General features: G+C 50.3%; 1 protein-coding gene across 8 annotated transcripts in view; it reads right to left on the bottom strand.

The window, feature by feature from the left end:
- Positions 1–9,770, bottom strand: part of PLXNA4 (plexin A4) — a 445,689-nt gene extending 435,919 nt beyond the window's left edge. For 7 of the 8 annotated variants that reach the window (XM_052680712.1, XM_052680716.1, XM_052680715.1 and 4 more), the window contains exon 1: positions 9,450–9,770. The gene's annotated coding sequence lies outside the window, so the exon portion shown is untranslated. Of the gene's footprint in view, positions 1–8,327; positions 8,639–9,449 lie in introns of those variants that run through there. The other variant, XM_052680714.1, reaches the window with a different exon arrangement.
- Between the last annotated feature and the right edge of the window lie 775 nt (positions 9,771–10,545).

Consider the following 10,545-nt stretch of genomic DNA (forward strand, 5'->3'; position numbering starts at 1 on the left):
TATAAGGGGAAGAAAAGCTTCCTCAGTGGTTCTGAAAGGTGTTCTTTCTCATGTCCATCTCCTGCAACATGCACCTTACCTCTCTCCCCATCCTTTTCCTTCTTCCATTGGGCAGAGAGGTGCAGCACAAAGGATACCCTGTGCCTCCTGCTCTCTCTGGGCCATGGTGAGAATCCTGGGTAGGGAGAGTAAGTCAAAAGGCTGCAAAGATACTCCAAGTCCAGGACCCAAAGTGAATGCTCCCAGCTGGTGTTCGGGAAGAAACCTGATGGTCTCATAACTGGTGGGATCCAAGTTGGGCATCAAGACAACCTTTGGATGATCTCTCAAAACATATCATACCATAACCCACTCCAAGCAGCTGGTGGAGAAAAAGTGATTGTAGAAGCAAACCATGACAACTCTGATCCCACTGCCACAAGGGCAGCCTTACCAAAGGCTTGTATTTGCTGCAGGCAGGCTCCTTCCTTTAGCATAGGTCCCTACTAGTGCTATGCTTAATTGCAACCAGAAGTAGGGAGGGGTGGCACACCTAGAAGCAAGGAAAATGTGCTCTTCATCATTCCAGCATGCTAAGGAAAACACACCTTTCTCCACTTGCATGCTGCTAGGAGATGCATCCAGCCATATGAGAGGTGCAGAAAGCCCATGGGATCACCAGGGATTCTGACAGAGGGGGGAATCAGCATTTAGACCCCCTTACATCCTTCTCTCTCCCTCCAAGCTGCACCTGACAAGAAGGCCGTCAAGCTGTGCTCTTGCACCCCAGGTGTTTTTCTCTCTTCTCTGCAGGGAGCTCAGCTTCCAAGAAGGGAAATACAAAGCCCAAGGGGACTGACTTCAAGCAATGAAACAGGCCCTGTAAAGGAAGGTGTTTTATTCTTGCTTGAAGGAATGCTTTAAAGAGCTTCCTTTTGTTTCCTCAAAGGCTGGGAAGGATGTTTCCCAGTCCCAGCCTGGCAGGATGGGGAGAAAGTGGAGAGAAATTTGGGGGAAACTCAGGAGCTACAAACACCAGCAGAGATTTCCCCACATCCCGCCTGCAGCATCTTGCACTAGTCCAGCCATTCCTTCATCCCTCCCATCCTGCAGGGGGTTCATCCCTCTGAAGAACATCTTCAGCAGCAATCAATGGCCCAGTAAGCAACATCTAGAAAACCTATGTTGTTGGGTTTTATTCTTTTATCCTTTTTTTCCCCTTTTCTCTTTTTTGGGGGAGGGGAATAGTTGGGCATGTTGGCCATGCATTTTGCCCTCCACCTCCAGGCTACACTGTACCTGCCCTGGATGGAGGTACAAAGCAGCCCCCCTGCTCCCAGTTCCTCTAGACATTTCTCCGATCTTCCGATCCATTTGCCTCCTGGCCCCATTGAGCCACTCTTCTGCAGCAAATTCAGCATCCTTAGAACCACTGAGGTGTGAAGGATAGAAGGTTTCCTTGCAAAACCACCTCTGCAGTGCTGCCAGCTGTGAGGTGATGCTGAGAATACAGTTTTGCATCCCTCCTGCACTTCCTATCCGTGCATTCCCCAAACAAATGGATTTATATGAAGACAGCTCTAATGGGGCTCACTGCAGGACACCCTGCCGAAGAAGTCAGCTGGGGCATTGCTCAGCACCCAGCCTGCAGGAAATACCTGTTCCTCCCCTTGTACTTGGAGAAAAGGGAGACCGCGAAGCAGGATGTGTCCCACTCACAGCTGGAAAGAAATAGCTGGGAAGCACAATTTGCTCTGCTTGGCATCACACAAGCTGCAGAAAGCCCTGGAGCAGCGTCTCCCTGCACTGCCTGGCCAGGTGCCCAGCTGCAGGAGGGTTCAGGCAGAGGAGGAGCCCAGGACAGGAGAGCTGGAGGATCTCCCCTGCCTCCCAGTGCAGAGGGATGGGTTTGCAGAGAGGGGAGGACTTCAGCAAACAACAGGGAGCAGCGTATGTAAAGAGATAAGGGAAGGTATTTACCAGGCAATCACTACAAGGTCCTGTGAATATAGTATTTGTGATGGATGAATAGGCATATTATTACAGAACTTAATGCAAACTGGTTGCACCAAATGGCGACATGCGATTACTAGTTGGGAAATAACTAAGCTCATTATAATGAAACGCTTCACTCAAATCCCCCTCCAAAGGATGCATCTGACGGAGGAAGGAACCTGTGACGGGAACATGCAGGGGGATTTGTTTAACCAGATCAGCCTGCTGGGCTGCTAAAGCCTAGCTGGTGGGGAAACACAACCCACCAACCTATGTGGACCGGGTGGGCAGCACCCCGCATCCAGCACTGGGCTCCTCTTGGCACCACCTCGCCTTTAAGAGATGAAAAGAAGCACCTTTCAATAATAAATAATAATGCTAACTATGTGTTTCTATAGCAACTCATCACCATAGCAGCTAAGCACAGGAGGAGGACTCTGGGCTGATCCTGCCTTCTTTGGGGTGCGGAGGCAATTGTCCCTCTGGGGTTGGCTTAGTTGGTGGAAAAGCTGCGATGGAAACCCAGAACTCATCCTCCAGGTTGTCCCTGAGTGCTGCCAAACCCCACATTCATTCAGGAGGACAACACAGAGGAGAGAGCACAGCCAAAAAAAAGGAGAAGTCCTGGAGCACTTGCAGTTAGAGAGGAGGAAATATCCATGCAAATACCCCACCCTGACACATGCACATCTCAATTTAACATCTGAAAACACTCCACGTGGGTGCTCTGCTTTAGCAAGGATCGGAGATGTGTACTGAAACCTGAAAGAATAGAACAGGCTTCCCAAAACTGCCCAGAAAGTCTCTTTCTTTAAAGCTAGGAAGTCATGCAGACCTCCTCACTGTAATTTGTTTTTCTATCCCCTAGATTACCCAAGAAAGAAAATCTGTGGAAAAACCTTTGAGTAGCCCTGCTACCAGCATGGCTGTGCTCCCAGCTCACCTCTTCTCTCTTCTTTTGCCCCAGCCTAGAGCAGTCCAATGCCATCTCCAAAAGCCTTTTCCCAAAAGTCAGCAGCAGAAGGGGACACAAGCCAGGGACAGACCTTAGTGGCTATTGGCTGTGGACATGATGCCGTTTCTCAGGCTGGTAAGTAAGTTTCCCATCAGAACTTCCCTGGTTTTATCATCTTGCTGACCAAAAACAAGTCATCTGTAAAGAGCATTAGAGCAAACAACTGCAAGATGTTTGGCAGTCACTTCTACAAGACCAGGGTGCCCACACTTGGTAGATAGATTAAGACTTGAAGGACAGGGACTGTGGGGCAGCTCTCTGGCAAATCAAAGCCTTCCTTTGGCAAATCAAAGTCTCCCTCTCACAAATTAAAGTCTCCCTTTGACATCCCAGAATAAGTTTTCATAAAGTAAAACAAAGCTATGTTACACAGCAAGCACTTGCTATTCCATCAATAGGCAATTGTAACAGGATACACCTCCTTAGTCTCTAAATGAGTTTTATTTCCAGCACTACATTATGGACAAATCCCCAGTCACAAAATAAAAACACAACACAACAACAAATAAATCCCATTTCATAATCAAATATGCTCTAAGTCAAACAGGGCTACACGTGCACAATGAATCCACAATTCTTTTCCCAATTTCCCATCTCTTTTTTCAAGGAAGGGAAAAAGAAAAGGAAATGAGGGAAGAGCTGATAGAAGAAATGAAGTGGCAATTTCCCCGTTCAGCTGGGGATCAATACGTGGGCTCATCATGGTTCCTGATTCAAAGGGCTCAGCTCTCAGTGCCCAAGCCCAGATTGATACAACTCCAGTGCTTGACTTAGAAGCACTTCATCTCGGCAAGATATTTTTAATTTAAGTCTTGCTGCAGTCGGGTACAGAGCCATCCAGGGTTTGATTTACTGCTAATTCGTCGCTTCGATTCCTATAACTCTACACTCAGTCACCAAACAGTTTAGTGTGGAGACACTCAGCAGTGCAGCTCTTCATGAATGAGCACCAAGGGGCTGCTGGTGGCCAGCTCACATTCCTCACTTCAGATGCAACAACAAGTAAATAAATCACAAGCATTACACGCAGTCCCCAAGTCCAGCATCGCTTCATGATTCCAAAGGAAAACAATACTGAGACAAAAAAAACCTCCCCCAACCCTCATCTTTCCTCCCTTATGTAAAGTTTTATGCTGAAGGTGAACCAACAGGTGGGTCAGGGAAACCTGACCGAGCTGTGGGTGTCCTGTTCAGTGACAGGAAGTTGGACCAGGGGACCTGTAAGAGCCCCTTCCAGCTGAAACCATTCTATGATTCTATGATTCATTCACGTGCATTTGATGCGGTATTGGCTGTGAGAGTTCACCAGGCATCAAGATTTATTCCCTGTCCCTCTGCACAACCTTCAAAGAAGGGGAAGTGTATGAGTATACATCATGCAAATGCCTGTAATGGAAACCTATCCCATATTATCTGCATCAGATCTACACATTCACCCTGTCAGAAGGACAAGGGAGATTCAAGTGCCAGCCAGCTCCTGTAAATTTATAGTTTATAGCTTGTTGGGAAAGCCCCAGCAGAACACTCATGTACGGATAAGGCAGCTGGGGTGGAACTTGGAGGTGAGGCATGAAAGCTGGGAGAGATGGCAACGTGAGGTCTCCCTTCTGGGTCACCGGTGCAGATCCGGCCTCACTCAGCTGTGGTTTTCTTTTATTCCTGTAAGAAAGAAAATCAGCCTCCTGTTTTTGGGGTCAGGATTTGTTTTCATGGCATGTGAGATTTAAAACACACTCACTGGCAGCACGGCCTGGAGTTTGCAGAGGTTGCAGATGACCTCTCTTTCTAGTGAATTTCTCTAGAATGGAATCATTAAGGTTGGAAAAGACCACTAAGATCATCTAGTCCAAAGAAGTAGAAAGCTACTTGTTGATATGCACCACAGTGGGGATGGAGGTTTCAGCCCAATTCATGATCCTGCTCAAGCCTTCAGGCTCTCCAGTCCCAAGCACTGGGTGTCTTCTAAAGATATTAGCATTTGCAATGGAAACAGTTGAGAATGCCATAACTTCAGCAAAGAATGGGCTTCTTCCATGGGAACACTGCTCTGCGTATCGCCTTTGAAAATGACACCAATGAAATGTGGAGCATAGATTGAGAGATGTCTGAAATAAGATGGCCATTGGATTTCCAAGGCAAAAGACATCAATTCAACCTGATCTAGCTATCCCCATTCATTGCAGGGGAGTTGGACTAGGTAGCCTTTAAGGATCTTTTCCAACTGGAATAATTTGATGATTCTACCGATTAGAGCTACTCAAATGGTAAAATGAGATGGCCATTGGGTTTCCAAGGCGAATGATACCCATTCAAAGTTACAGGACATATACCAACCACACTGGCTCCAATTGCTGATGCAGGACACAGTCTTGGAAACTCAGATCTGGTGTAGCATATTATACCATAGAATCATAGAATCAATGGCTTGGGTTGGAAGGAACTTCAAGGTTCATCAAGCTCCAAACCCCCAGCCGAGGCAAGGCTGCCAACCTCCACATTTAATACCAGACCAGGCTGACCAGGGCCCCATCCAACCTGGCCTTGAACACCTGCAGGGACAGGGCATCCATAGCCTCTCTGGGCAGCCTGTTCCAGCACCTGAACACTCTCATAATAAAGAAATTCCTCCAGATATGACCAAGCAAAGAAAAAACAAACTTGACAAAGCATACTAATGAAAAACAAAGAAAGACAGACATCTCTAGTGGGATGAATCAAAAAACCACCACAAAGAGGAATGCCAGTTCCAGAAAATCACCATGCAGACTGTCAGCATCACAACACACCTCAATTTTGCAATGATTGCCTCATTTCCAAGGGTTATTAAAAACATTTTACACACAATTTCAAACACGGAAACCAAAGTTCATGGGAACACAGCTGCCCCATGGTCCATGTGCTCACCCAGGATGAGCTTTTCTCATTCTTAAGCATCTATCTGTCATCTGAATTGCAAAAATTTCAGTCTTAACAATGTCTTGTTCTGACCATGCATTACTTTTGGCTGTTGAAGCACAGACTAAAGGGCAGCAGACCACTCACTGCTCTCACATCAAGGACTGTTTGGGGCTCAGCCTGTATTTCATGGTAGTGAGTGAGGAGTCCCACCAGTAAATGGGGCTCAGACGGAGCCTCCTGCCTCTCTGTGCCTCAGTTTCCCTTTTTTTTTTTTTTTTTGGCAGAGAAATGAGTGAAAAACATCTGGAGAGCCCTGTGTATGTACTTCTGCTTCGTGCTGTTAGGATCTTTTTTTTTTCTTTTTTCTTTTTTTTTTAATGTAGGCTTCTTGAGAACTCCAACCTAAGGGATATAAAGTGCTTTTCAGCCTGATGACAGCCATGCATGGAAGCACGCCCACCACTAACATCCTGCAGTAAGTCAGCAGTGCTGCCCAGACTCAGTGCAGACGGGAAGTCTCGTAGCCTTGGGCGCCTGGAGGGGCTGATGTCCATTAACGGAGCCTTGCAAGCCATAAGGAAGGAGTCAGAAAGAGCCCTCTGAAGTCTCTGTTCAACTCTGGTGGGAAGCAGAAAGGGCTTTTATTTTATCTTATTTTTTAAGCGCCAAGACATTTGAGGGTTTTACAATGGGAACCAATCCAAATACCCCCAAATAATGCGTTCTTAGCTGGGGAGGGGTAGGACATGAGGCTTTGGAGACCCATCACTGCTGCAGTGCAGGGTGACGCTGGGTTTCAGTTGCCATCAGCAATGTGAGACTTCACTTTACAGGGGTATTATGACAAATAAACGAAGAAGAGCCAAGAGATTCCCAGGACAGATGATCGTAGGAAAGTCACCGTGCCTGAAAATGTCTACACGCAAAGCCAAGCCACAAACTTTGGCACTGCTAGCTCCAAAACTCAAAAGCTCTAACACCCTCCCAGTGCAGGATCCGAATGCTAGTGAGTAGAACATGAGCTCACCATGCCAGCATCATTCTCTGCTTCTTAGAAAGATTTTCAGAGTTCACTTTCAAATATGAAATTAATTCCTATGCAGTGTTAACCCTCAATACACCTGAGCATCCTAAGACCTTGCAAAGCTTTTCATCCTCGGGCTCACAAACACTCAAATCAAAGCTCGGCACTCCATGAAGGAAGCAGGTTGCATTGCACTGCATGAAGGAAATCAGGAGACAAAGCAATTCAGGAAAAGCAGAAAGGCAGTACAAAAGGGGCTCCAGCATCCCTCCTCCTCTCCCCTCCTCTCTGCCTTCCTGCTGCCCCCCGGGATCTGCCTGCTGAAACTGCTGCCTCCCCAGCTTCACTGTGCCGCAGCCATGGGGCTGTCTAGCACTGCGAACACAGCAACGCAGGCTGGCAGGTGAAAGCTTGGATATTTCCTCTCCCAGTGGAGAAGTTCAGCATCTCTCTTAGGATTCACGCTAGCACTCAGCCCTCCGCTGGCCAGGCTCACTGATTTAACGGCAGCCTTCAGCGCCTACCAGGCAGCAACGATCATCAAGAGAAAGCTTCCCAACAGCACTGTGATTGATCATCAGGCTGTATTCTAAAACACCCGTCTTGGATATAAACAACGCTTAGATCATGCAGCTGTCATCTATTTTGCATCGTATCGAGATCGCCCGGCGCCACGCATGGAAGAAGGGATGGGAAGGAAAAGGCTCAGAGTGGTCCTCCAGGAAAGGAGACACCTCCACAGAGGATGGGTCTGGGCAGGGGATGGAAGAAAATCCCTGACTTTCATGGTGGGGTTGCATGTTACAACCTGGCTGTGCACGGAAAGCAGGCACACATCTGTTGCTCTGCTTGAAGCCTGGCTCCGGCAAAGGGTCCCACGCACAAACAAACAAACACACACTTAAAGCGCAGCTCTCATCCCTGAAACCTTAAAGCAGTGGCTCAGCTAGGGGAGGGAAGCACCTAATCTCACAACGGGAGGCACACGCTGTAATTAAAATCACAGAGACCCCATGCTCCAGCAGTCCCACCCGCTCGCGGATTTAACCAGCTCCTATAATTAAGACCCAGGTGAAGCAGAAGGCAGATAAAGAAGTTAGCATGCTTTATGCCTTCTGAAATATTTGTGCATGCTCAAAATAAGACTCCAAAAGGCTGCAAAAAATCCCCTCACACCATCACTGTTCCCCTAGGAGCATCGCTGGCAGCCCAGGTCCAAACCTCCCTCTCTCTGTCACTCTACCCTGGACTTGAGCATCCTCGCCCTGCCCAAAAACCTCGCATCCCGATGTCGGAAGGAAGCCATGAAAAATCAGGTGTGTTTCCAATGAACTGCCTGGCGTGGCTGGAGGGTGAAGCAGAGCAGACGTGGGGTGGAAGTTTACAGGGAGAGGAGCGCGGCCGCAAGCTTCCCACCTGGTCACTTCCACGAAGCCAAATCCTTTGGGTCCGACGTGGTGAAGGCTGAGTTCCTACCCTGAGCCAGGAGCAGATGGGGCCCCAGGAGGAGGGTTTCCTCTGGGCTGGAGATGGAGCAGCCACATGCAGCCGCTCCAAACCCAAACAGCACTTAGCCCTGCTGGGGCTGAGCAAGTGGGTTTGTTTATCTGGGAGGAACTCATCTGCTGCTGGAGTATTATATTTCCACCAAAACCATGTGCAGCTCGGTGTTTAGATCACTTCTCCTTGTCTACATCATTTAGGGGCATATGTCTGATAAACGGAGAGCATCAATACGCAGGTTTCGGTTGCAGCACACACACACACACATGCACGGAGGGAGGGGAGGAGGGTTTATCAGCACCGATTCCGCAGCCGGGATTTAGGCAGCCGAAGTCCCCAGCACCTCGAAGGAAGGGAAATGATTGGGATCACCCCCTTCTCGCTCAGGTGTTCCCCACCGGGGGTGGCCCCTGTCCCCATCGGTCACCCGGGAGGATCCGATCTTCCCTGAGAAAAGGGCTCTGCCTCCAGCTGAAGCCTCGTCGGGAAAAGTTTGCAAATGCCTCCAGCCCGGAGGTGGCAATGGGGCACGGAGGGAGGAAAATAACCCCCCCGGGAGGAGGAAAACCGCTGCCGGGAGTAGCCAGGAGCTGCGACGCCGGAGCTCCTTCCTTCGGGGAGAAAAGTTGAGCTTTGTGCAAAGGGAGGAAAACCACCGAGGACGCGGGTGTGGAGGCGGGGGGGGGGGGGGGGGGGGGGGGGATGGGGGGACAGCGGGCAGCGCGTTCCCTTCGCTCTGAGGGTGCGGAGGATGGAGAATCCTGGGGGCTCCCCGCAGCGACCCTCCAGCATCCTTCCCAGCCCGGAGGGGCTGTGCCCAGCAGCCCCCGGTTCAGCCCCGCTGTTCGCAGGGGGTCCCCGCCCGCCGGCTCTGACCCCCTTCCCACGGCCCTATGGGTGGGGAGAGGCGGTGGGGTTTCCCCTCGAGCCCCCCCCCAGCCGTTCCAGGTGCATAGGGCAGGTACCGCTGCAGCCCCTCCCGGGGCATCCTCCCCTCCGATCCCCGCTGCCCGAGCAGGGCGGGAGGTTCCTTACCTGGGAAAGCTCCTCGCTTGCTTTTAGGTGGGTTTATATATATAAATATATATATTATTCTTTTTCCCCTCTCCTTTCCCCCCACTTCAGTCTTCAGAGCAGGCGCCGCATTGACACTGCAGATGGTCTCTGTGTGTGTGTGTGCGTGTGCGTGTGTCTCTCTCCAATCCCAAATACTCCACGGAGGCGGAACACGGAGGAGCCCCTCTCTCTGCACTGGGCAAACCGTGTCTGGCTCGCCCAGAGAAGCGGGGGGGGGGGGAACACAGCTCCAGTTTTCACTCCCCTCCAACCCCCCCACCCTCCTTCCACACTACACCCTCCTTCTCTTCCCCAAATCACCCCCCTCCCTCCTCCTCCTCCTCCTCCAGCCTTTAAATCAGCGAGGGGGGGGTGGGGGGGGCGAAGGGGGGGAGGAGGACGAGCAGCCGAGCAGAGCGGGCGGGGGATGCGCTACGGGGCCATACCCGGCTCCGCTCCCCGCTCCGCGGCCGCCGCACCGCTGTCCGCCCGCCGGGGAGGGCTCGCACTGCGGCTGTCTCGCCAGCCCTTCCTCCCTCCCCAGCCCTCCTCCTCTCCAATGGTGGCTGAGGAGCGGGCTTTGACACCCGAGGCTCTTTTGCAAACAGCCGCACACACGCACACACACCCCTCTTCCGAAAAAAAAGAAACCAACAAAAACCATATATATATATTAATAATAATAATAAAGCCGGAGAGGTGTGGAAGGGAGGCAACGCCAGCACAGGGATTGATAATAACAATATTTTTTTACAAATCCCTTTATATGATTGTTCTCTCTCTCTCTCTATTTTTCTTTCTTTTTTTTTCTTTTTTTTTTTTTTTTCCTGTGGCCGCTCGCTCCTCCTTTCACCGAGCCCACCCACCTCTGGGAGAGGGGAGAAAGCGAAACGGGCCGTCTCCACTGGAGAATTGGGATCTGAAGCCTCTTTGCCTCGTCCCGAAGTTTGCAGGGGACGGGGATGAGGACGGGGATGGGGCTGCGAGCGCTGCCGCCGCTCTCCTACAGCAGCATTCGGGCTTCCTTGATTTCTCCCGGTGCCTTCCCTCACTCCTACTCACTACTGACACCTAG

This window comes from Tympanuchus pallidicinctus, unplaced genomic scaffold, assembly GCF_026119805.1.
Source record: "Tympanuchus pallidicinctus isolate F22 unplaced genomic scaffold, pur_lepc_1.0 scaffold19, whole genome shotgun sequence".
Classification (NCBI taxonomy): domain Eukaryota; kingdom Metazoa; phylum Chordata; class Aves; order Galliformes; family Phasianidae; genus Tympanuchus; species Tympanuchus pallidicinctus.